Source organism: Puma concolor, chromosome B4 (genome assembly GCF_028749965.1).
Source record: "Puma concolor isolate L17-30 chromosome B4, mPumCon1.1.hap2, whole genome shotgun sequence".
Taxonomy (NCBI): Eukaryota; Metazoa; Chordata; class Mammalia; order Carnivora; family Felidae; genus Puma; species Puma concolor.
This window is the reverse complement of record NC_141673.1, coordinates 87,938,958-87,966,403: the sequence shown is the minus strand read 5'-3', so window position 1 is coordinate 87,966,403 and position 27,446 is coordinate 87,938,958. Positions and strand designations below refer to the sequence as shown.

The following is a 27,446-nucleotide window of genomic DNA, read 5'->3' as shown; positions in this document are numbered from 1 at the left end:
CCCAGACCAAAGCACACCTAAGATCTAACATCATTTATTTGATTTTTGTCTGTGGGGGGAGGGGTTAATTTTTTAATTTTATTATTTTTTTAATTTTAATTTTTTAAATTTAATTTTAATTTTTCTACCTCATTAATTCCTTTTCTAACCTCAAAATGACAAAATGAAGGAATTCACCCCAAGAGAAAGAGCATGAAGAAATGACAGCCAGGGATTTAACCAACAAAGATACAAGCAAGATGTCTGAACCAGAATTTAGAATCACAACAACAATACTAGCTACAGTCAAAAATAGTTTAGAATCCCTTTCTGCGGAGATAAAAGAAGTAAAAAATAGTCAGAATGAAATTAAAAAACGCTATACCTGAAGTGCAATAATGGCTGGATGCAGTGGCGGCAAGGATGGATGAGGCAGAACAGAGAATCAGTGATATAGAGGACAAATTTATAGAGAACAATGAAGCAGAAAAAAAGAGGGAGATTAAGGCAAAAGAGCACGATTTAAGAATTAGAGAAATCAGTGACTTATTGAAAAGGAACAACATCAGAATCATAGGGGTCCCAGAAGAGGAAGAGACAGAAATAGGGGCAGAAGGGTTATGGGACCAAATCATAGCAGAAAACTTTCCTAACCTGGGGAAAGGCACAGACATCAAAATCCAGGAAGCACAGAGGACCCCTGTTAGACTCAACAAAAACGGACCATCAACAAGGCCTATCATAGTCAAATTCACAAAATGCTCAGGCAAGGAGAGAATCATGAAACCAGCAAGGGAAAAAAGTCCCTAACATACAAGGGAAGACAGACCAGGTTTTCAGCAGACCTATCCACAGAAACTTGGCAGGCCAGAAAGGAGTGGCAGGATATATTCAATGTGCTCAATCAGAAAAATATGCAGCCGAGAATTCTTTATCCAGCAAGGCTGTCATTCAAAATAGAAGGAGAGATAAAAAGTTTCCCAAACAAAAATTAAAGGAGTTTGTGACCACTAAACCATCCCTGAAAGAAATTTTAAGGGGATTCTCTGAGGGGACAAAAGATGAAAAAAAAAAATACCAAAAGCAACAAAGACTGGAAAGGACAAGAGAACACCACCAGAAACTCCAACTCTACAAACAACATAATGGCAATAAATTCATATCTTTCGGTACTCACTCTAAACGTGAATGGATTCAATGCTCCAATAAAAAGACATAGGATAACAGAATGGATAAGAAAACAAAATCCATCAATATGCTGTTTACAAGAGACCCACCTTAGACCTAAAGACATCTACAGATTGAAAGTAAGGGGATGAAGAACCATCTCTCATGCTTAATGGTCAACAAAAGAAACCCGGAGTAGCCATACTTATATCAGACAATCTAAACTTTAAAATAAACACTGTATCAAGAGATGAAGAAGGGCATTATATCATAATCAAGGGGTCTATCCACCAAGAACACCTAACAATGCAAAACATTTATGCGCCAAATGTCAGAGCACTCAAATATATAAATCAATTAATCACAAACATAAAGAAACTCATCGATAGTAATACCATAATAGTAAGAGACTTCAACACCCCACTCACAGCAATGGACAGATCATCTAATCAAAAAATCAACAAGGAAACAATGACTTTGAATGACACACTGGACGAGATGGACATAACAGATATATTCAGAACATTTCAGCCTAAAGCAGCAGAAAATACATTCTTCTCCAGTGCACATGGAACATTCTCCAGAATAGACCACATACTGGGACACAAATCAGCCATAAGTAAGTACAAAAAGATCAAGGTCATACCATGCATATTTTCAGATCACAACGCTATGAAACTCAAAATCAACCACAAGAAAAATTTGGAAAGGCAACAAATACTTGGAGACTGAAGAATATCCTACTAAAGAATGAATGGACTAACCAAGCAGTTAAAGAGGAAATTAAAAAATATATGGAAGTCAATGAAAATGATAACGCCACAACCCAAAACCTCTGAGACATAGCAAAGGCAGTCATAAGAGGAAAATATATAGCAATCCAGGACTTCCTAAAGAAGGAAGAAAGATCTCAGATACACAACCTAACATTACGCCTTAAGGAGCAGGAAAAAGGACAGCAAATAAAACCCAAAGTCAGAGGAAGACAGTAAATAATAAAGATTAGAGCAGAAATCAATGCTATTAAAACCAAAACAAACAAACAAACAAACAAACAAACAAACAAACAAACAAACGGAGAACAGATCAATGAAACCAGAAAGAAGCTGGTTCTTTGAAAGAATTAACAAAATTCATAAACCACTAGCCAGTTTGATCAAAAAGAAAAAGGAAAGGAATAAATAAAATTGAGAATGAAAGAGGAGAGATCACAACCAACAAAGAAATACAAATAATAAGAGAATATAATGAGCAATTACACACCAATAAAATGGGCAATCTGGAAGAAATGGACAATCCTAGAAACATATACACTACCAAAACTGAAACAGGAAGAAATAGAAAATTTGAACAGGCCCATAACCAATAAAGAAACCGAATTAGTAATCAAAAATGTCCCCCAAAACAAGCGTCCAGGACCAGATGGCTTTCCAGGGCAATTCTCCAAAACATTTAAGGAAGAGTTAACACCTCTTCTCTTGAAGCTGTTCCAAAAAATAGGAATGGAAGGAAAACTTCCAAACTCTTTCTATGAAGCCAGCATTACCTTGATTCCAAAATCAGACAGAGACCCCACTAAAAAGGAGATCTATAGACAAATTTCCCTGATGAACATGGATTCAAAAATCTTCAACAAGATATTAGACAACCAGATCCAACAATACATTAAAAAAAGGATTCACCACGATCAAGTGGGATTTATACCTGGGATGTAGGGCTGGTTCAATATCTGCAAAACAATCAATGTGATTCATCACATCAACAAAAGAAAAGAACCTTATGATCCTCTCAGTAGATGCAAAGAAAGCCTGTGACAAAATACAGCATCCTTTCTTGATAAAAAACCCTCAAGAAAGTAGGGATAGAAGGAGCATACCTCGAGATCATAACAGCCATATATGAACAACCCAATGCTAATATCATCCTCCCCTAAGGTCAGGGACAAGACAGGGATATCCACTTTTGCCACTGTTACTCAACATAGTATTGGACGCTTTAGCCTCTGCAATCAGACAACACAAAGAAATAAAAGGCATCCAAATCGGCCAGGAGGTCAAACTCACTCGTCGCAGATGACATGATACTCTGTATGGAAAACCCAAAAGATTCCACCAAAAAACTGTTAAAACTGATTGATTAATTCCACAAAGTTTCAGGATATAAAATAAATGCACAGAAATTGGTTGCATTCCTATATACCAACAATGAAGCAACAGAAAGAGAAATCAAGGAATCGATCCCATTTACAGTTGCACCAAAAACCCATAAAATACCTAGGAATAAATCTAACCAAAGAGGTGAAAAATTTATGCACTGGAAACTATAGAAAGCTTATGAAAGAAATTGAAGAAGACACAAAAAAACATGGGAAAAGATTCCATGCTCCTGGACAGGAAGAACAAATACTGTTAAAATGTTGATACTACCCAAAGAAATCTACATATTCAATTCAATCCCTATCAAAATAACACCAGCATTCTTCACATAGCTAGAACAAATAATCCTAAAATTTGTATGGAATCAGAAAAGACCACAAATAGTCAAAGCGATCTTGAAAAAGAAAACCAAAGCAGGAGGCATCACAACCCCAGACTTCAAGCTATACTATAAAGCTGTAATCACCAAGACAGTATGGTACTGGTACAAGAACAGACACTCAGATCAATGGAACAGAATAGAGAACCCAGAAATGGACCCACAAACATATGGGTAACTAATCTTTGACAAAGCAGGAAAGAATATCCAATGGAATAAGACAGTCTCTTCAGCAAGTGGTACTGAGAAAACTGTACAGCAACATGCATAAAAATGAACGTGGACCACTTTATTACACCATACACAAATATAAAATCAAAATGGATGAAAGACCTCGATGTAAGACAGGAAGCCATCAAAATCCTCAAGGATAAAGCAGGCAAAAACCTCTTTGATCTTGCCCACAGCAACTTCTCATTCAACACACCTCTGGAGGCAAGGGAAACAAAAGCAAAAATGAACTAATGGGACCTCTTCAAAATAAAGAGCTTCTGCACAGCGAAGGAAACAATCAGCAAAACTAAAAGGCAACCAACAGAATGGGAGAAGATATTTGCAAATGACATATCAGATAAAGGGTTAGTATCCAAAATCTACAAAGAACTTATCCAACTCAATACCCAAAAAAACAAATAATCCAGTGAAGACATGGGCAAAAGACATGAATAGACACTTCTCCAAAGAAGGCACCCAGATGGCCAACTGACACATGAGAAAATGCTCAACATCACTCATCATCAGGGAAATACAAGTCAAAAACCACAATGAGATACCACCTTACACCTGTCAGAATGGCTAACATTAGCAACTCAGGCAACAACAGATGTTGGCAAGGATGTGGAGAAAGAGGATCACTTTTGCGATGCTGGTGGGAATGCAAACTGGTGTAGCCACTCCGGAAAATAGTATTGAGGTTCCTCAAAAATTAAAAATAGTACTACCCCACAACCCAGCAATTGCACTACTAGACATTTATCCAAGGGATACAGGTGTGCTGTTTTTAAGGAACACATGCACCCCCATGTGTATAGAAGCACTATCAATAATAGCCAAAGTATGGAAAGAGCCCAAATGTCCATCGATGGATGAATGGATAAAGAAGAGGTGGTATATATATACAATGGAGTATTACTCAACAATCAAAAAGAATTAAATCTTGGCATTTGGAACTACGTGGATGGAACTAGAGGGTATTATGCTAAGCAAAATTAGTCAGAGAAAGACACATATCATATGACTTCACTCATATGAGGACTTTAAGACAGAGGACAGTTGAACATAAGGGAAGGGAGCAAAAATAATACAAAAACGGGGAGGGGGGACAAAACATAAGAGACTCTTGAATATGGAGAGTAAACAGAGGGTTACGGGAGGGGTTGTGGGAGGGGGGATGGGCTAAATGGGTAAGGGGCATTAAGCAATCTACTGAAATTATTGTTGCACTATATGCTAACTATTTTGGACGTAAATTAAAAAAAAACAAAATTAAAATTTAAAAAAAGGCCATCATTGTTGCAATAATGACAAAAATCACCTTGGCCATGATGCAGAAGTTTGTGCTGGTACATATCATGCCAAGGACAGGGAACAGGAGGCCATACAGTTCCATCTTGTATGATAGCTGACATATGGGTACATAAAGCGAAAGATCCTTTCAGAAAGAATACAGAAAAATCCAAAATTTGCAACATAGTAGGCTAGGGCCCAGACAATAAGGAGAACTACCTCAGGCAAGGTGCTCACAGGGTGAAGCTGGTAATAAGAGAACATAACCTTAAGTGTTAAAGAGACACCAAAATATGGCACAAAGGGGTGCTGGGGTGGCTCAGTTGGTAAGCGTCCGACTTCAGCTCAGGTCATGATCTCATGGTTCGTGAGTTCGAGCCCCGCATCGGGGGTCTGTGCTGACAGCTCGGAGCCTGGAGCCTGCTTTGGATTCTGTGTCTCCCTCTCTCTGCTCCTCTCCCACTCACACTCTTTCTCTCTCAAAAATAAATAAACACTAAAAAAAATTTTTTTTTAATACCGCACAAAGCAGATGAACAGTGAAATCACAATGGGGGATGGAACATTGGGGATTCTGGGCTTTTTCAACTCTGGTAACAATTTTGTCAAAACCTATAAATGCATAGAAACAAGTAGCTGCTCCCCAGAGAATCCCCTCAAAGCCAAAAGGCAAAAACCTTCTAGGGCCCAGGGGGTCCAAGCTAGAGGTGTCATTGAGTCCAGCCATTACGTAGTCCTCTCCTGTGAGCCTCCAGTTGTGCAGGTCCCCCTTAATAAAGCCATAGATGATGACAAAACTGAGAACCAAAGTGAGCACCTTGATAAGTGAAGAAAAGTGATTATGCCACAAAATCATGAGAGGCCACACAAGGCACATAACAATGAAGTCTAGATATTTTTCTCTAAGGAAATGGTAAACATACGGTAAGATAATTTCATGCAGGTCACATGCAGGTGCTCAAAAGCTAAGATAAATATGTCAACATAAATTGCTGTATCAGAAACAAGGGAAAAGATGACAGTGCAGCCAGTGATGATAGCCCAGAGTTGACCTATAGTGACAATAGTGATATAGCTGTAGAGATATGCAGAGACAGAATGGGGAATCTGGGCCATTATCTCAGCATAGCACAGCACAGCCAGCAAAGAATATAGACTGGCCATCAAAAAGCAGATCACAATGGATGGTCCTGCTTAATTTCTGGCCACCTCACCAGCCAGGACATACACACTTGCACCTACTGTGCAGCCCACACCCAGGGCCACTAAATCCAGAATGCTCAGTCTTCTGAGAGGGGCAGGCTCAGCCACATCTTGCTGCAGGGTATGTCTGCATACCAACTTTTGACCAAATCTGCCACGTGCCTGATGCAGCATTGTAGCTGGAATTGAAGAGGATACAGGATCAGATTCAGGATCAGAGAGCCTTAGCAAGCCTGGAAGCAGAGTCTCACATCTGGGTCAGAGGCTGAATTAAACCAAGTTGTCTTTGGGCTGCCAAGTTCTGTTGCACGGGCTTCAAATCTCCTGCTTTGTATTTCATCAGGTATGTGCTATCCCTCCAAAGTGCCCAAACGATAAATATTTATTGAACAATGGTGTTCAACAAGCCAACCAAAGCTTAGAAGTCCCATGTCACCTCACACCACCCAAATATCTCAGAAACTGACACCAAAAGTCATCATAGAAAAATCAACCCCGATTGCCGCAGAAACAATGCCAAATACCTCCCAACATTCTCCTTGTGCACCATGTGACACAATCCCTTTACATTCATCTAACTCATATAGCTTCATGTACTAATTGGGCTGTAGCTCACAACAGGGCATGAATGTACTGTACAGTAGTTCACACGTGGGATGTTTGCATGGTGCTTGCATGACATGAGCCATGACACATGGACAGACCAGAGGGCCTCATTGTAAATGCAGAATCGTTTTTAAAATATCATTTGAGTTTAGGGGCGCCTGGGTGGCTCAGTCGGTTAGGCGGCTGACTTCGGCTCAGGTCATGAGCGGTCCTTGAGTTCGAGCCCCACGTCAGGCTCTGTGCTGACAGCTCAGAGCCCGGAGCCTGTTTCAGATTCTGTGTCTCCCTCTCTGTCTCTGACCCTCCCCCGCTCATGCTCTGTCTCTCTTTGTCTCAAAAATAAATAAACGTTAAAAAAATTTTTTTTAAATATCATTTAAGTTTAAAACACAAATATTTGTCTCCCATTCTTAAAGACCTTTAGCAATAAAATCAACTGTCAAATGTCTGGTGTCAGTTTGGCCCTCTCTCTCCTCTTTCTGCCTTATCTGTTTAACTGTATTGATGTCAAGGAATAAACAGTGCAACCCTTCCCTTTAGCCATATAGGCTCACAGGGGTGCTGTGAAAAGAGGAAGAGGAAGAAAGGAGCAGTCCTTCATACCATGCAAAAAAAACCATAGGAACAGGCTGGCTGGTAAGGAAACCCTAGAGAAATGGGAACAGAAGCCAACCAAAAGTCCATTACTAAGAAGGGAGCAGAGCCAAAAATGCTGTTTTGTGAAATCTGACAGTCAACGAACCTCACCCAAAGCAACCAGAAAAAACTCACTACAGTTATGCTTACAGTTATGAGAGTGTTATAGGTAGACAGGAAAGAAATGTCACCTACCTCAGTAGCTCACAACCAAAACAAGTCCTTCTGTGTCCTTCCTCTCTGCGTTCTAGGAGAGAAGGTGAGCTCATTTATGTGGACACTGTCTTTACTGGCCACACCATGCTTTATAAATACCCTGTACCCTCTGTGATGTCAGCTTCTAGAGACCTGGAGAATCTGGTTTACTCTGTGTGCTAGTATGAAAACACTCACTTGTGGGGCGCCTGGGTGGCGCAGTTGGTTAAGCGTCCGACTTCAGCCAGGTCACGATCTCGCGGTCTGTGAGTTCGAGCCCCGCGTCAGGCTCTGGGCTGATGGCTCAGAGCCTAGAGCCTGTTTCCGATTCTGTGTCTCCCTCTCTCTCTGCCCCTCCCCTGTTCATGCTCTGTCTCTCTCTGTCCCAAAAATAAATAAACGTTTGGAAAACACTCACTTGTAACTTCCTATTAATTTTTCACATGGAGTTATTTTTAACTCACTCACACTATGAACATGCAAAATATATTTTCTTATTGAGCAAACACCACCTGTGGTTCCTCTTTTCCCCTCCTCCCCTGCTGCTGTTCAGATGGCCCCTCCTCAAGAGGAACAAGGCTTTGAATGAACAATTCACAGCAATGCCCCAGAAATCAGTAGGGGAGAACAGAGAAAAGAGAGTCATGCAGCCCCCACTCTCCTCACTCCTCAGGCTTTGGTATTGACAGAATTTTAGGAAATGTTGTCAGAGGTTTTTAAAGACAGAAAGATGAAGTCAAAACTGAAAACTCTTCTCTGTAGATATTCAAAAGGAATCCTTGGGAAATGTGTCAGACATCTTTGTACAATTCCGTCTATACTCCTTATTTGCCACCCACCAGTTCCAATGTTATGATTTACCAACAAGCACGTGAGATAGATAAGGAGGATTAATTAACTCATGGAGCTTTCTACATTATGAATGTGATTGACATGTCCCCCAACTACCCCCAGGCTTCAAACCCTTCAGTGGTTCCCACTGCACTTCCTGCACAGTCCTTCCTTCCTTCATCATCTGACCTGTGATGATTCCCCCAGTCTCATCACTGCCCAGTTCCTGCTCCAGCTGTGAAATTCTACACTCACCATGTTTTGTTCCCCTGTCTCTAATATCCTCTTGGCACCTTCACTGAGCTAACCCTTCCTTCTCTTTCAGTTCCCAGCTCAGGTGTTACTTCCCCAGGAACCTCCCCTGACCCTTATGCTGCCCTTAATGTGTGCTCTCATAACACCTAGCTTACCCCATGCGCCATTTATCCTAATGTATCAGAATTCCAGGTCAGCTGCCTGTCTCCTTTGGACTGTGAGTTAGATGCTCAATAAATATTGTTGAACAAATGCACAAACTGAGAAGAGAAACCTGAAAGAGCACATAATCCAGTATTCCTATCTACTTGACTTTGAGACACATACTTTGTAGTGAAGCAATCTTTATAAACCTGGCTCAAGTAAAGATATAAATGGTACTACCTTCCTTGTGGAAGGCAAGAAAAATGAAAAGTGTAAGGGAAAGCCAACTGATGAAACCTTGACCACACATCATTCGTGGCAGGTATGAGCAACACAGGGTGATGAAGAATAGTTTGCATTTGAGGAAACTTGTTTAAAAATATCAGGCTGCCTTGGGTTATAAGAAGCCAAGCACCAGGGGGGAGGAGCCAAGATGGCAGAACAGCATGGAAGTTTTTTGTGTGTCTCCCATCCATGAAATATAGCCAGACCAACACTAAACCATCCTACACACCTAGAAAACTGAGTGGAGGATTAACACAACAATCTGCACAATCTGAACCACAGAATTCAGCAGGTACATGGCGCAAGGAGGGGAATTTGGGGAGCAAGAAGCCGCTGAAGGTAGGGAACTGCTTTTGCGGGCGGAGAGAGGACAAAGACTGGGGGGAGGAGGGGCAGAGAATACGAGAAAAGCACCCCTCCCCAAAAGCTCAGCTGGAGAGAAAGTGGAAAATTGGAAACAACTGCAGGGACTAAACTAAAAAGGGAGAAAGGAGAAAGGAGAGGGTTTAAATTCCATTAAGACTGTAAACAAGGGGAGTGCAAAGTCTGCAACTCCGCAGCTCTATACCTGGTGGTGCTCTGGTGGGAAAGGCGAATCCCCAGGAATAGAGTGGAGTCCGGGAGGTTCTTGGGCCACACGGGGAAAAGCGGTTCCACTGCTGGAAGGACGTTTGGTGGAGACTGTTGAAGCCACCTGGTCCCAGCAGACCCCAGAAGGTGGCCACATTCGCTGATGTTGGAACAAGGTCCTTAAGGGTGAAGCCTGGTGCCAGGTGTATGTGATGATTTTTCATAATCCCTGAAATGGTGCTGCTACACTATCTCGCGACATTTTTCTGGGGCGGGCTGGCACCTGGCCGCAGTCTCGGGGCACCGGCAGCAGTAGGGTCCAGCAAGCATTCCTGGGTGGCAGCTGACATTCGGCCATTGCTCATTCAGTCACTGCTCCATGAGACCCTCCCGCAGAGGGGCAGAATGGGTCAAAGCCACAGTCCTTCGGAAGTAAGGGGCCAGGGAAAACAGCCGCATCTGAGACAAAACTTGGGAGAGAGGTACTGCCTGGGGCCTGGTCACGTAGGGTGAAAAAGCAGGGAGTGGATGAAAGCTGAAGATAGAGGACGGATACCCGATTGCTGATCCAGGAGAACAGACTGGATAGATGAGTGGCGCCATTTTGACCACTCCCACGCATGCACCTACGCACCTAGGAGCACTGCAACAATCCACCCCAGTAGGCTAGCAGCGCCATCTAGTGGAGAGCGGAGCTGTTACACTGAGCCCCGCCCAAATGGGTCAACCTCCCTCAACAAGAACACAAGTCTCACTGCCAGCTTAGCTTATGGACTATAAAGCGCTACATAGACTGATTTCTAGGGGAAAACAGAGTAATTTCAATCCTACTTCAGTCTGTTAGCAGGTTCATGTATTCAATTTTCTTTCTTTTTTTTTCTTTTTCTCTTTTACACTTCTTTTTCTTGAATACAGGAAAAGAAAAAATTCATTTTTATTTTCAATTTTTATTAAAAATATTGTTCTTTAATTTTTATTACTATACTTTTAATTTTGTGTAAATTTTTTCAAATTCTATTTTACTTCCATCATTTTATTTTAGTCTACTTCAGTGTACTCACCTTTTCAAATTTTCAAACAATTTCCTTTTTATTTTTTTCTTTTTCTTTTTTCCTCTTTTTCATTTCTTTTCTTTTTCTATAATGCAGAAAGAGAAAAACTTCATTTTTACTTTCAATTTCTATTAAAAATATTTTTATTTAATTTTTGGCTATATTTTTTTGTGTTTATGTAAATTTTTTCAATGTCTACTTCCTTCATTCTATTTTAGTCTCCTACAGTGTATTCACTCTTTCAAATTTTCAAGTTATTTCCTTTGTTTTCTTTTTTCTTTCTTTTTTATCTTTTTTTCTCTGTCGTTTCTTTTCTTTTTGCTTGAATACAGAAAAACAAAAAAATTTATATTTATTTTTAATTTTTATTAAAAATATTTTTATTTAATTTTTTCCTACTATATTCTTTACTTTTGTGTATATTTTTTCAAATTCTACTTTACCCCCATCATCTCCTTTTAGTCGACTTCAATGTATTCATTTTTTCAATTCTCAAACGATTTCCTTTTTTTTTCTTCCTTCCCACTTTTTTTCTCTAATCTGTAAAACCACTTTCAACTCCCAGACCAAAACAAACTTAGGATCTAGCATCATCTATTCGATTTGTGTGTGTGTGTGTGTGTATCTTTAATTTTTAATATTAATATTTTTTAATTTTAATTTTTTATTACAATTTTTCCACCTCATTAATTCCTTTTCTCCCCTCAAAATGACAAAACGAAGGAATTCACCCCAAAAGTGAGAGCAAAAAGAAATGAGTCAGGGATTTAACCAACAAAGATACAAGCAAGATGTCTGAACCAGAATTTAGATTCACAATAATAAGAACACTAGCTGGAGTCAAAAATAGATTAGAATTCCTTTCTGCGGAGATAAAAGAAGTAAAAAATAGCCAGAATGAAATTTAAAATGCTATAACTGAGCTACAATCACAGATGGATCCAGTGATGGCAAGATTGGATGAGGCAGAACAGAGAATCAGTGATATAGAGGACAAATTTATAGAGAATAATGAAGCAGAAAAAAAGAGGGAGATTTAGGCAAAAGAGCACGATTTAAGAATTAGATAAATCAGTGACTCATTAAAAAGGAACAACATCAGAATCATAGGGGTCCCAGAAGAGGAAGAGACAGAAATAGGGGCAGAAGAGTTATGGGACCAAATCATAGCAGAAAACTTTCCTAACCTGGGGAAAGACACAGACATCAAAATCCAGGAAGCACAGAGGACCCCTGTTAGACTCAACAAAAACGGACCATCAACAAGGCCTATCATAGTCAAATTCACAAAATACTCAGGCAAGGAGAGAATCATGAAACCAGCAAGGGAAAAAAGTCCCTAACATACAAGGGAAGACAGACCAGGTTTTCAGCAGACCTATCCACAGAAACTTGGCAGGCCAGAAAGGAGTGGCAGGATATATTCAATGTGCTCAATCAGAAAAATATGCAGCCAAGAATTTTTTTATCCAGCAAGACTGTCATTCAAAATAGAAGAAGAAATAAAAAGTTTCCCAGACAAATACAAATTAAAAGAGTTTGTGACCACTAAACCAGTCCTGCAAGAAATTTTAAGGGGGACTCTCTGAGGAGAGGAAAGATGAGGAAAAAAAGACATATTTTTCTCATCTTTTCTCCCCTCAGAGAGTCCCCCTTACACTCAAGCTTGTAGAGTTTGAGTGTCTGGTGGTGTTCTCTGGTCAGCCACTCAAACTCTACAAGCATGATAATGACAATAAATTCATATCATTCAGTACTCACTCTATACATCAATGGACTCAATGCTCCAATCAAAAGACATAGGGTAACAGAATGGATGAGAAAGCAAGATCCATCTATATGCTGTTTACAAGAGACCCACTTTAGAACTAAAGACACCTTCAGATTGAAAATAAGGGGATGGAGAACCATCAGTTGTGCTAATGGTCAATAAAAGAAAGCCTGAGTAGCCATACTTACATCAGACAATCTAGAATTTAAAATAAAGACTGTATCAAGAGATGCAGAAGGGCATTATATCATAATCAAGGGGTCAATCCACCAAGAACACCTAACAATGGTAAACATTTATGTGCCAAATGTGAAAGCACCCAAATATATAGATCAATCACAAACATAAAGAAACTCATCAATAGTAATACCATAATAGTAAGAGACTTCAACACCCCACTCACAGTAATGGACAGATCATCTAATCAAAATGTCAACAAGGAAACAATGGCTTTGAATGGCACACTGGACCAAATGAACTTAACCAATATATTCAGAACATTTCATATTAAAGCACCATTCTTCTCCAGTCCACAAGGAACATTCTCCATAACAGACCACATACTGGGAAACAAATCAGCCCTAAGTAAGTACAAAAAGATCGAGATTATACTGTACATATTTTATTTTTTTTATTTTTTTTTAATCTTTATTTATTTTTGAGAGAGTGAGAGACAGAGTGAGAGCAGGGGAGGAACAGAGAGAGAGGGAGACACAGAATCTGAAGCAGGCTCCAGGCTCTGAGCTGTCAGCACAGAGCCCAATGTGGGGCTCGAACCCGTGATTACAGCAAGGGCATGTCAAAATCCCAAATGGCCTCCTACTTGATGAAAGATGAAAGTAGTAAGGACCTCATTTTCCAGTGTTGGCAAGACTAGTGAGTATCTTCTGTGCACCATGGGTCAGCCTAAGAAGATTGCATGGGGAGGGGGTTACCCCTTCTTGGCATTGTGTATAACTGTTTCCCAGGAAAATATCAGTTCAAGCTACATCTTCAGCTTGGACCTTAATCTTTAAATAGAGCCTCTTTTAAACTGTCCTTCCATGCCACCACCACCCCTCCCCCCCCGCACCAAAAACACAAAACAAACTCCACCACACCTTGAACCAGTAAATCCAGTTTGCCCAACTAGAGAAATCCAGGTAATAATTTGCTACAGATATTAGTACAGATCTAGATACTAAATAATAACAATAATAATAATAATAATAAATTCTCAGTCTTGGTATGTGTAGGAAAGGAAAGAAAAACATGGAAAACTTGAAAGACTCCATCAAAAAGCTGCTAGAACTGATACATGAATTCAACAAAGTCACAGGATACACAATCAATGTACGGAAATTGGTTGCATTTCTATACACCAATTATGAAGCAACAGAAAGAGAAATCAAGAAATCAATCCCATTTGCAATTGCACCAAGAACCATAAAATATCTAATAAACCTAACCAAAGATTCAAAAGATATGTATGCTGAAAACTATAGAAAACTTATGAAGGAAATTGAAGAAACAAAAAAATGAAAAAACATTCCATGCTCATGGATTGGAAGAATAAATATTGTTAAAATGTCAATACTACTAAGCAATCTACACATTCAACGCAATCCCAATCAAAATTGCACCAGCATTCTTCTCAAAGCTAAAACAAACAATCCTAAAATTTGTATGCAACCACAAAAGACCCTGAATAGCCAAATAATGTTGTAAAAGAAAACCAAAGGGGGAGGCATCACAATCCCAGACTTTAGCCTCTACTACAAAGCTGTAATCATCAAGACAGTATGTTATTGGCACAAAAGCAGACACACAGACCAATGGAATAGAATAGAGAACCCAGAATTGGACCCACAAATGTATGGCCAACTAATCTTTGACAAAGCAGGAAAGAGTATCCAATGGAAAAGACAGCCTCTTTAGCAAATGGTGCTGAGAGACTGGACAGCAGCATGCAGAAGAATGTAACTGGACTACTTTCTTACACCATACACAAAAATAAATTCAAAATGGATGAAAGACCTAAATGTGAGACAGGAAACCATCAAAATCCTGGAGGAGAAAACAGGCAACAACCTCTTTGACCTCAGCCACAGCAAATTCTTGCTTGGCACGTCTCCAAAGGCAAGGGAAACTAAAGCAAAAATGAGCTATTGGGACCTCATCAAGATAAAAAGCTTCTGCACAGCAAAGAAAACAATCAACAAAACTAAAAGGCAAACAACGAGACGGGAAAAGATATTCTCAAGTGACATATTAGATAAAGGGTTAATACCCAAAATCTATAAAGAATTACCAAACTCAACACCCAAAAAAACAAATAATTCAGTGAAGAAATTGGTAGAAGACATGAATAGATACTTTTCCAAAGAAGACATCCAGATGGCCAACAGACACATGAAAAGATACTCGACACTACTCATCATCAGGGAAAAACAAACAAAAACCACAATGAGATACCACCTCACACCAGTCAGAGAGGCTAAAATTAACAACTCAGGAAACAACAGATGCTGGCGAGGATTTGGAGAAATGGGAACCCTCTCTCACTGTTGGTGGGAATGCAAACTGGTGCACCCACTCTGGAAAGCAGTGTGGAAGTTCCTCAAAAAATTAAAAATATAACTACCCTATGACCCAGCAGTAGCACTACTAGGAATTTATCCAAAGATACAGGAGTGCTGATTCATAGGGGCACATGTACCCCAATGTTTACAGCAGCACTTTCAACAATAGCCAAATGGGAGGAGCCTAAATGTCCATCAACTGATGAATGGATAAAGAAGATGTGGTTTATATACACTATTGAATACTACTTGGCAGTGAGAAACAATGAAATCCTGCCATTGGTGGCCATGTGGATGGAACTGGAGGATATTATGCTAATTGAAATAAGTCAGTCAGAGAAAGACAGATATCATATGTTTTCACTCATATGTGGAACTTAAGAAACTTAACAGAAGACCATGGGGGAAGGGCAGGGGAAAAAAATAATTACCCACAGAGAGGGAGGAAGGCAAATCATAAGAGACTCTAAATACAGAGAACAAACTGAGGGTTGATGGGAGGGGGTGGGTGGCAGGAGAGAGAGGAAAATGGGTGATAGGCATTGAGGGGGGCACTTGTTGGGATGAGCACTGGGTGTTGTATGTAAGCGATGAATCATGGGAATCTACCCCCAAAACCAAAAGCACACTGTACATACTGTATGTTAGCTAAGTTGACAATAAATTATATTTAAATAAACAAACAAGCAAACAAACATTAAAAAAAAAAGGATAGGAAAGAAGAGAGAAACCATTGCAGTAGTAATAAATGTGTGACTTCTCCCCTGGGGAAAGAGAAAAAAGGTCAGATAGTTTCCCTGATGGTTGGAAAGAAATCTGAAGTAACCAAATTCAGCTCATACTAAAGAAAACAAATATCCAAACTTACCTCCCAGGAGTCTTCTGAGAACAACCTCACCAAATGGATCATTTACCAGGCATCCTCCTACCTGTGGTCTTACTTTGTACTGGAAGAAGCCTTTGTCTCCCTTTCTAAAAATAAAAACAAACAAAAAAAACTATTCAGGGTAAAACCTGCTTCATGTTCTCTCAGTGAGGCTAGAAACTCGAATTCTGCAAGTAAATATTTCTAGGTGCAACCAAGACTTGAACTTGAAGGCGTGGCAGGTCCCAAACTGTCTGCTCATTAGGCCAAGAGGAAACACAGCCACATCATCCAACTCACCTACCTAACCTACAAGCCCCAGCACTGCACCTCTCACATCCCATCTCAGCCTGGAAAAGGCTGAATTCCACATCAATGAAACACATTCATATACAGGCTAACACAAGCCAGATCAACTATATGTAGACAAAATCCATCCACACAAATGTAGAGCAGAATCTATGTATATGTGGAACAAAATATTTTTGCTTCCTTCCCATAAAACCTATTGGATCCCTGCTATGTGCACACACCACACAAGTATCATTGCACCATTATGTGGGTAAACAATCCAATAGCCAGAGCTTCTCTAGAGGCTGTATAGACTCCATATTATCTAGAATGATTCTAGGATGGTTTTGAACAAGGTGGCCTTTCTTAGTCCCTCTGGGATAACTGCAAAGAAGACAGAACTAAATGCTACATTCCTCATTCATGATATGACACAAGCTTAGTTTCAGTCAGAATCCAGTTTTGGAAATTCTTAACATTTCTATCACATCAAAACAAGATGATTAACTTGAGAAATCAGAAAAGCCTCATATTCTTTTTCTAGAGGTCTTCAGAAAATAGATGAACACCAGGAAGAATCAGAATTAGATTTTCCAAACAGGAATTGGAAACAGAGCTGGGAAAAGCCTGGAAGGGTGTGCCAATAAGAGATAAGAAAGTGATGTGATACACTGATTTCAGCAGTGAAAATCAACTTCTTCTCTACTTCCCTGTGTGAATCTCTATTCCCCGTTTCTCAACCCCCAACCATGTCAACATAGAACACCTAATAAAAGTCATCAGGAGAAAGCAGCAGAAGGAAACCCATCTGCCAGTCCACCTTAGTTTATCTGTTCTCAGCCTTTGGGCTAAGATCAAGTGCAGTCCACCTTAGTTTCCATACTACGATTATAATGTAGGATGGGCTTTGTTCTACAATGAGCACTGATCCAAACTCATTTTCAAGAAGCCTTGCTAAACGGCTTTGGTTTTTTCCTCCAAATCCTTCCTTTCCTTCTCAGCAGAATCTAGAAATCCATCCGGTGGTCCCACCGAACACTATATCCTGTCTCCATTTTTATTTTATTTAATGTTTATTTATTTATTTATTTTGAGAGAGTGATAGAGAGAGCCAGCAGGGGAGAGGCAGAGAGAGGAGACACAATGCCAAGCAGACTCTGTGCTGTCAGCACAGAGTCCAATGAGGGGTTCAAACCCACATACTGTCAGATCATGACCTGAGCTGAAATCAAAAGTTGGGCACTTAACCACTGAGCCACCCAGGCACCCCCACCTGTTTCCATTTTTAGACAAGCAATTGTGACTGGTCAGAATCCATGGTTTCTTTTTCCATGTACTTCCTCCCAATATATAGCCTCAATAATACACCGCACAAAAGGTGGCTTGGGAAGGGCCAAATATCTGCTTATCTTACTTCATATCTTTAAATATGTCCTTCTGTCTTCCCATGTGATTATTTTCTCTGTCCTCTCTCACCAGTGTTTGGTTCCTCTCAGAGTCAGGTATCTCTTCCACATCCTCACCATCTCCCTTGGAAAGTTCATTTGTTTTGTTTTGTTTTGTTTTGTTTTGTTTTGTTTTGTTTTGTGGTAGGAAAGACACCAGATCAACAAAGCCATATGAAAGTTGTGTCAGGACTCAAAATCCTGAGTTCTTACCCAAATATTGATTGATATGACTTCACCAAGACCCATCTGCCTCACCCCAGAGCAGGCAGCATATCTACAACAAAAAACCTCTGACATCACATTCAAGGACACTCTTTGTCCCTCGTCCCTAGTTCTTTCTTATTCCCACTCTGCTTTGTGCTTTCTGTGACAATAAAAGAAAAAAGGGATGAAGATAAAACAAAAGAATACAATACAAAAATCATATTTATCAATTTGGAATATACTTGGTGAAAGAAATTGCCCTTTCCACAAGATTTTGCTTAAACTAAAGTTAAAATGAATCTGTCTTCTGGAAGCACATAATACCTATCAACTGGAAGTGGAGAGATGTTGCCCCAGAACTGCTTGAGGGAACAAGAAAGATAATGTAGAAATACACATTTGACACACATAATCAATAAAGTAGGTGTCTTGCATGGATAAGTGTTGTCTGGGCTTCTGGTGTTGTGGCACTGCCCACTGTGTAGATTGTTGTAGGGAGTGGGGGAGTGGGAAGGACAATTTAAACTCCAAGGGCCTTCGAAATTAAAGAGTGGCAAAGAGTTTTAATAAATTAAAATTAAAATAAGTTGAAGAGTTTTGCCATAACAGCAAACTGCCTCTTGAAGACCCAGGAAGCCAGTCCTATTTCAAGCTTCTCCTCCAAGACTTTTTTGGTCAATGAATATGCCTATCATGTACATAAAACTGATAGATTCCAAGAGAATGAACAAAGCCATCAAGTTTCAAGGTTTATTTAGCACTGGCTGATTTAAAATATACTTGGGACCTCAGACAAAAATTTCCTGAAGTGTTTTAAAGACCACTGGGCAGCTATACCCCAGGAGAACTTGGTAATCTTTCCTCATACAGCTTTTCCTGGTCTGTAATCAATCCCCACCACAGCTTTTTAAAATTAGAAAAGGAAAGCAGGGAGATACTCTCAGCAGCTATAAATATAGATATCAAGGTCTTTGAGCATGGAGCAAGAAGCCCATCAAATCATCATGGTTATAGTGGACCACTGGACTTTATCAAACTGGACCTGCTGTTCTGCAAAGTCCACACAAACCAATGTCCTCCCTAAGAAGATATGATACAGAGTCTTTCAGAATCTCCAATGAGAAAGTGTGGCAAAACATGAAGGAGGTAGCAGAGCCAGGTGGAAGATTCTTCATTCAAAGAATAGGTCTAAACATATGATGTGCTGGGGCCTGTGGGAAAGACAAAGATTAAAAAAGCAAATTTTGCACCAGGGCAGAAAAGAAAGGCCAGGGAGGAGGGCAGGGCAAAGAGTTGGGAAGGACTCTGGGGGAGAAGTGCCAAGGTATAACCTCCCCTAATTCATATTTTCCTCAGCAGAGCGGAGAACCTTTCTGGTCTGGAGGAGAACAGAGTGTAGGCCTCCAAACCACTCTGACCCAGCAAACCTCTCTGCCCTTCTGAAACTCACAAGGCCTCTGGCCAGCCCGCCCCAATCCACAGACCTCTGGCGCCATGAAATACCTTCTGCTCAAACCTCACATGGCTTGAAAGCCAGAAGCACTCCAAGCCCAGCCTTCATCGTCTCTGACTCTGTCTCTGTTTTCTGACCAACTCTATAAACAGGAGAAATCACTTACCCATGGGCTTTTCCTATCTCAGAGGAGAAAGACCTGAAAAGGAAGTACAAGTCAAACCCAGGAGAGGGAAGGAGCTTGGCCAAGCAGTCAGGACTTGGAGTGGAGCTTAGAAGGGGCCCTGGGAAGGGCACTTGGGTGGCTCAGTCAGTTAAGTGTCCAACTTCAGCTCAGGTCATGATCTCATGGTTCATGGGTTCAAGTCCCACGTCAGGCTCTGTGCTGACAGCTCAGAGCCTGCAGCCTGCTTTGGATTCTGTGTCTCCCTCTCTCTCTGTTCCTCCCCTGCCTATGCTCTGTCTCTAAAAAATAAATAAACATTAAAAAAACTTTTTTTTAAAGAAGGGGCCCTAGAAGGCAGGACCCTTAGGAGGTGGGGCCATCGTGAGGCTGAGGTGTCTGGAAGCAGGGCTTATGGGAAGAGTGGGAAAGGGTGAAGGAAGTGGATTAGGCAGAATCCTGGAGGAAAGCTGGAGCTGGGCAATGGAAGACTAGTAGGGCACTGTCTGGGTGAGGAGGTGGACTGAATGCTTAAATGGAATTTTGTTGAAGGCTTTGTGGCAGCAAGATGTGAACTTAGAAGTAAACAAGCTTTCCAGGGTCTTGAGTATGGAGGAGGTCCTGGTTTTCAGAAGAGCATGGGGAGCCAGGTGGAGCCCAGCCTGTAGTGATTTGGAGGCCAGTCCCAGATCCAGTTAAATAGCCCACTCAGCTGCCCTTTCATCAAGGATAGAAGCACCTCCTGCCCACAACCTCTTCCAGAATCTCCTTTTAGTTTCCTCTACCAGCATCATCCATCACTGCCCCCTCATTCCTGTTTCCCTTCACTACAGAAATAAAACTAAAAGGGAACTCACTAAAGCTTCACCACAAGGTATTTCCTGATAGTCACTCAATGTCCATTGCATATTCTAACTGAATACCCATTGAGCATTGTGCTGAGGAAGTAAAAAAAATATATAGTCCCTGCCTAGAGAGTTTTATTCTCTAGACATTCAACACATAAAGCTTCCAAGACCCTGAAACAGTGACCAAAGGAAGGTACCTCCTCCTTCCCAGAATGTTAATCTTCAAAGAGAAGCAAGACCTCTCAGAGATGCAGAAGGTGGGGCCCACTCAGAGACTGAGGACAATTCATGGGCCCAAGAAACCATCAGTGTCAAGGAAAAGGGGCATCACTGCCATCTCTTGATAGTGCTGAGATTCCTGTAGACCCTACATTAGGTTCCTTAAAGACTGGGGTGGAGGTGGAGGGAGGGAAGAGAAGGGTGGTGGCAGAAACTTAATAGGGAGAGTCTATACTAACTATACTCAGACAGAACACTGAACTCTGAGCAGAAAGAATTGCTCCAGATGTCAGGAAGAACCTCTAAAGAAGGAAAACCTAAAAATCACATTGACCCTGCCCTAACACTTCTCCAGCAGGCATGGACCAAGGGCACTAATTGAGCACCTCTTTTGTTCCAGGTGCTATGCTGGGTGGTGGATGAGTGGCCCAGAAAGGACTACAGAGCCAAAATTCCTATAGGCAAAGGAGGCAGGCAGGAATTGGAAAGATGGCTGTCAGGACAGAACTGTAGGGTAGGGACATCTGGGGGTTTCCTATGCATATGTTCCAACAGTCCTAGGCTCTCTTCCCTTGCCTCAAGCTGAGATTTTTCCCAGATGTGCATCTGCTTGAGGGAAAGAAAGGCAGGTTCAGGGGGAGAGTCCATCTATCCTTGTATCGGGTCCCAGGAACAATCCTCCCCCTTTCTCCCTGTGCTATTCACTACCTGCTAGATAGAGGGTGGGGGACTGGGGAAATACCAGCTCAGGTAATGAAAAACCTGGCCCAGGTGTCCTCCTTTCCTACCTCCCATAGGCCAGCAGGGATCCTGAAACAGCCTGGGGGCCTTAAGGCCATGCTTTGACCCAGCCTGACAAGCCAGGGTTGGCATCCAGGGCCTAGACCCTGTAGGGCTTGCACCCCTGGAACCCACTGAGCCCCATGGAGTCCCTCAGTGGCTGAGGACATGTTCCCTGTATTCCCTAGCATGCTGCTCACCCCTGCTTCCCTGGTAGGGCCTGGACTTCCCTGGTGGGCGGCCTCATGATCTCCTTCCACCCACTAAAGGGTCTTGCCCAGAATACCCTGCAACTTAGGACTGAGCTCTAGTCCCCTTTCTTTGCCTCTCAGGGCTGCTACCAGAGCCATTCCAGGGCACAACAAGGGCTGCAGCCAGGCCACAGCCCACAGGCCAAGCCCCTCCAAGTGGATGTGCTCTGGCTTCCTGCTGTTGCCCAAGATTCTGCCCCCACCACTACTGCCCTTGCTGCTGAGCCCTAGTTTAACCATTTCCATATTGGACACAGAGGCTCCAACCCCACCGCCCCAACCAGGATCTCTGCCCACTACCCAGGCCACAGTCTTGTCTCTGCCACCACCATTGCCACAGCCAAACCACTGCTTTCATAGCCCCTACCTGGATGATTGCTGCAGCCCGGGTCACACCTGCCTGGGAGGAGACAAAGAGCAAGGGGCCCTACATGTGTGCCCTTGTGCCAAGGAGTTCTGGATGGGTACGACCTCAAGGCACAAGACCATCCACATGGGAGTCAAGACGGGCCAGGTCACCTCAGGTGCTATGGAGATACCCACTGATATGGAAAACAAAGGCAGAAGAAAATGACTGATAAAATTAAATTTCCTTATAACCTGCAGCCCATTGGCAAATACTTGAGGCAGACAGAGTGTAACATTTCTCCAGGAACTCCCTACTGTCTTAATGTTAATGCTTTGCTAAGGGAAAAGGAACTTCAGCTTGACAATAGCTAGGCCTCCAGTATCCTGTGAGTCTTCTTTAGCATATCAAATTTCCTTTGGAAACTTCCTTGACTTTACCTCCCCCAACTCCCAAGTATATAATCAGTCTCTCCTCATGTTTCCACGGCAGCTCTTTCTGCCCTGGGGTCCTGTCCCTGTGCTTTAATAATATCACCTCTTTTGCACCAAAGATGTCTCAAAAATCTTTCTTGGCCATCATCTCTAGACTCCCACCATTCCAAAACCCTATCACTCCCCATGGTCTCCTAGCCTCCTGAGCATCCCTAGCTGAGCAGAGCTGGTGGGGGAGGGGGAGATGTGGATGCTGGAGGCAGAGAAGCCACAGGAGCCTCAGGAGCCACGGGAGCCAAGGGTGACCAGGACTGCCTCTGGAAAGTGCATCCAGGAGAAGCACGCCTGTGATTTGCTTGGCAAGACCCCTGCGACGTCTCCCACCTGAGCATAGACTAGCTGTGGCTTCAGACGAGGAGGCTTACCCGTGTCCAAGTGCCAACAGCGCTTCAAGTGCAAGGACCACAGGAGCTACCATGTGCACACAAGCTACAGGACAGGACGGCAGAATGCACAAGCCCTGTAGCTTGTGGAGGGAGAGCTTCTTCCACTGTGGGAAAGCTTCTTCCCCAGGATCATCTCAACAGTCATGTCCCACAAGGGCCTTCCACAGACGACCCTTCACATGTGGCCCACGTGAGGCAGCTTTTGCCCAAAGGATCCACTGTGGACACACACAGTGCCACTGGAGAAGAAGGTGCCATGTCGTGCGTGGTAAGATGTTGAGCTCAGCTTCTATTTTGGCCCAAGTTGCACTGCCAGGACTCTCACCATGTCTGTGAGGTATGCAACCACGGTACTAGTGAGGTCTGTCCTAGGGCAGCAGTGAGGATGGTGGTGGCACACCTCTCCCCAGCTGGGGGCTCCCTCTCAGCCCAAGAGGGTGCCCTTGCTCTCAGAACTTCCTTCCCAGCCCTGGTGAGCTACCATTTGGAGGCAGGGATAGGAAAGTGAAGGAAAGTCCCTTGGAATCATCTCCTCCTCCCCTCTCTCTTCCCACAGCCTTCTCTCTCTTCCTCCACCAACCAAAGAGACTCCAGAAGGAAAAGAGAAAGAGATCTTCCTTAGGGGAATTTTCCTAGGTTTTTATTTGTCTCTCCTGCTCCTCTCTCCTCCCTATCATACCGGACCCCACACACACCTGCCCCCTCAGTTGTGTTGAAGTCCCCAGGACAGTAGGCAGGGGTGGTGGAGGACAGGAGTGACCACTGTCCTCACTCCCCTCCTCCCCATACCTTCCCCCTGCTCTGCCCTTTGAGGGATGTGTGACCTTCTCCTTGATGGTCCCTACTCTTCCCCTTCTACTCCCACTACTGTGTGCTGCCTCTCCCTGGGGAGTTAGTACTTATATTTTTCAGGGGGAGGGAAGAGAGGAAGGAGGAGAATCAAGGTTCTGTCCCAGAGACAGGAAAATGTGAGACTGGAAAAGGGGCAAAAGCAGGGAATGCAAAGGTAGTACCTTCATAACATGGGGTTGTTTGGGTCAGGACATAAACATCCTTATACTAGAATAACTATCAGGGTAAATCAAGTCAGGGGGAGCAAAAGAAGGAGCACTAGGGCCAGAGGCAGGACAAGATACAGAATTGTAGGCTACAGAGTAAACTGGGAAAGACCCAGGAACTATAGATCCTTCCTGGAAGTAGAGGGATACAGCTACAGACTCCCCATCCCTTTTGCTCCCCAGCTCCAGCCATGGCCCTTTCTTCTCATACCCCTCCCACAGGACAGAAGCTGTGGCCCTGCCATGTCATTGTGTTATTGTGTACCTTGCATGTTCCCCACCTTTCACTCCCTCCTTTTGTACAGAGCCTATTACAACATTTTAAGTTAAAAAAAAAAAGAAGAAGAAAGGAAAATAAGTGACCAAGACTGTGAGGGTTGGGGAATCAGAGGATACAGAGTTAGAGGACATACGTCTCTCCTGGAGGAGGGGACAGAGTGTGGAGACCTGGAAGGTGGAGCCCATCCAGGTGATTTCACATGAAGTGTCTGAAACTTGAGGGGTGGGAGAAGGGAAGAGGTGAGGAGGCAGGGGCGGAGTCAGAGGCAGGGGAAGAGACTGGAAGAGACAGAGATAAGAGAAGCAAGGAAGAGAGATGGAAGGGAGGACAAGAGAAGGAACAGGGATGGAGAGGCAGCAAAAGGAGACATATGGGAGGAGATGTGTGAGGAGAAATTAAAAGGCACACAGGATGAAACTCACAAAGATGTGATGAGAAAAGAGACCCTCAGAGACTGAGGGAGGGAAGTAAGGAGGGAGACAGCCAGAAGGAAGAGCTGAGGGCGGACTCAGTCCCAGAAAATCAGAGACAACAAAGTACTTGCAGTCAGAGAGACAAACAGACCCACAGACAGACAGATCTGCTTGACAGAGATGAAGGTGAAGGAGGTAAAGACAGGGGAGCAGGGTGGGGGGCGGGGAGGAAGAGAGAGAGAAGGAGGTAAGTGTGGAGCAGGAGAGGGTTCCAGGTCAGGGATAAGGATATACATTTAAGATCTTCTTCCATCTCACCTGGTCCCTGCTGAGCCCAGTCTCCTCTCAGGTGCTACCAGGTGGTGGATGTGCCCAGAAAGTACATCTTCTTTCCGTGAAGCTATTGCCATAGCTGCCCCATGCTCTCTCTTAGTGCAAACCCCAGATCCCAGAGACCCTACATGGATATGAATACTGCCTCTCCTCCCCTTTCTCCCAAAATCCTGCATTCAAAAGACACCTGAGCTCAGGCCTACATATTTCAGAGTTAATGCAGCCAATCATAACCAGAGGAAAGGGGATTTGAGGCCAAGGAGAAGCAGAAACAGAGGCTGGTGGGCAAGGGAAGCTGATAAGCTCTGGGGAAAGTGCTGGGGACCAACTGGTTAGGGATCACATGGAGAAGAGGGAGGAGAGGGTAAGGACAGGGACTATGTCTGCATTGAGAGCTAAACAAGCAACATGCAAAGAATAAGCAAAATAACATACTAGTGATTGTCCATTAATTTGGGATCAAGCATGCAGACACCTTCTTTTCAGTCACAATGAAGCCTCCAAGCAGCTCTTCACTATAGGGCCTCCAGAAATATACATATGAAATTCCCAGAAGAAGAAACAAGGCAGAAATAGAGACACTGAGGGGCACCTGGGTGGTTCAGTTGGTTAAGCATCCAACTTCGGCTCAGGTCATGATCTTGCAGTTTGTGAGTTTGAGCCCCGAGTCAGGCTCTGTGCTGACAGCTTGCTCCGAGCCTGGAGGCTGCTCTGGATTCTGTCTCCCTTTCTCTCTTCCCCTCCCCTGTTCATACTCTGTGTCTGTCTCTCTCCAAAATAAATAAACATTAAAAAAAATTTTTTAAAGAAATAGAGACACTGAGGCCAGTGTACATGCTTGAATCTAGGTTTTCAGGGAACAGTAAAGAAGCAACCAGCTAAGTATGTGAAGACAGTATTTTTCCCAGACTTTCCTGGGGCTCTGCAAAGACTAGCTCCCCCAGCTCCTCTCAGGGCCAGGGGAGACCCTAAGAACCTTAACTCAAGCAATCTAAAGGGGAGTTGTTCTCTCAGTCTTGTTCCCTGCCAGCCACATTTGAAGGTCCCAGAGACCAGAAGTCTGGTTATAGCTAAAGCCCAATGAGTCTCCTAAGCAGCAGGAGGGAAGGTAGAGAGGGAACCTTCTAGAAAAGTCCTGCAGAGTTGACCAGGGAGAAAACCCAGCAGGTCCATCCCACTCACATGGATGCTTAGCTTGATAAAGAAGTTTGATAAAGTTCGGGATGTTCAGGGCTTCCATGTAATTAAATCATGAACTGCATACTTATATTTCTTCTCCAGCTCCTACCCTTTATCCATCTCTCCCCCATGGACACACATCTTTTATGAAGCACACTGAATCCGATCCTAGAAATCACTACAACTGTACACAGTTCTTTTGAATAAATTTCATTTATGCAAAAAAAAATCGTCCTCTATAACAAGCTACAGAGCAGGTATCAGTGCTACTATTTTATAGATGATGAAACTAAGACACAGAGAGGTTAAGTAACTTGACTCAAGTCACAGAGCTGGTAAGGGAGGAGCAAAGAATCAAATGACTGCACTGTGGTGCCCCCTCCTGCAGGTTCTGCCCTGGGAAGCAGCCAGGCTTGGGGCCTGTTGTGTGAGGGAGAAGTTACTCCCCAGAGGGCAAAAGACCTGCCTCCTGGGGCCCTTCTCAGCATGTTCTGACCAGGAGAGCATTGTCAAGTTTAGGCCTTATCTGGGAAGTGGGGAAGTCACACCCTACCCTCTGAAGATGAAAGTCCAAACCAGATCATTGATCAAAGATCTGTGAGCTTTAAAACATAGAATTCAAGCCATGGAAACGGTGGGTGAAGGGGATAGTCAAGTTAACGTTGCCAAACCCTTCAGTCTTCCCATTACCTTCCCCACACCTATCCCTGTCTCCCTGTCCCTCTTTTGGTCTCCTGACCCCACGGGCCTCTTCCCCACCTGTCTAGGCCCTGGCAGCTGTCTCCCCACCAGCCATGGATCACTAGCCTATGCAGTCCAGGCTCAGTCATCCTCACAGCATATGAAGTCACCTCAGGGCACAGAGTCAGCCTACTTGTCCACCCAGGCCAGGGTCACTGTGAAGCTTCAACCATGGCACATTTTGCATTGCTGCCCCCAAATGTCCAGCACCACTGCCACGCCATCACATCCCACCCTTGGAGAGGTAGCTCTCCAGGTCATTTCAGCCCAAGTTCCCTGACCCTCTCTCGGGCAGTCACAGCTTCCTCCATACTTCTGCCTCCCTAACACACATTTCCCAACATGCACACATGCACACCTACACAATTCTGCCTCAGTAGGCAATCAGATTTCCTACT

At 43.0% G+C, this 27,446-nt stretch overlaps 3 pseudogenes across 3 annotated transcripts in view; all 3 read right to left on the bottom strand.

The window, feature by feature from the left end:
- Window positions 1–16,214, bottom strand: part of LOC147579275 (cationic amino acid transporter 3 pseudogene) — an 83,199-nt pseudogene extending 66,985 nt beyond the window's left edge. The window contains exons 1-3 of the transcript XR_015253743.1: window positions 16,165–16,214; window positions 10,974–11,049; window positions 7,828–7,879 (exon numbers count right to left, since the gene is read on the bottom strand). The product of XR_015253743.1 is annotated as a cationic amino acid transporter 3 pseudogene (transcript). The remainder of the gene's footprint in view (window positions 1–7,827; window positions 7,880–10,973; window positions 11,050–16,164) is intronic.
- LOC147579274 (cationic amino acid transporter 3 pseudogene) overlaps window positions 1–16,227 on the bottom strand; it is a 41,777-nt pseudogene extending 25,550 nt beyond the window's left edge. Inside the window, exons 1-2 of the transcript XR_015253745.1 lie at window positions 16,165–16,227; window positions 10,974–11,049 (exon numbers count right to left, since the gene is read on the bottom strand). The product of XR_015253745.1 is annotated as a cationic amino acid transporter 3 pseudogene (transcript). The remainder of the gene's footprint in view (window positions 1–10,973; window positions 11,050–16,164) is intronic.
- Window positions 16,165–27,446, bottom strand: part of LOC112867677 (cationic amino acid transporter 3-like) — a 42,197-nt pseudogene continuing 30,915 nt past the window's right edge. Inside the window, exon 5 of the transcript XR_015253754.1 lies at window positions 16,165–16,268. The product of XR_015253754.1 is annotated as a cationic amino acid transporter 3-like (transcript). The remainder of the gene's footprint in view (window positions 16,269–27,446) is intronic.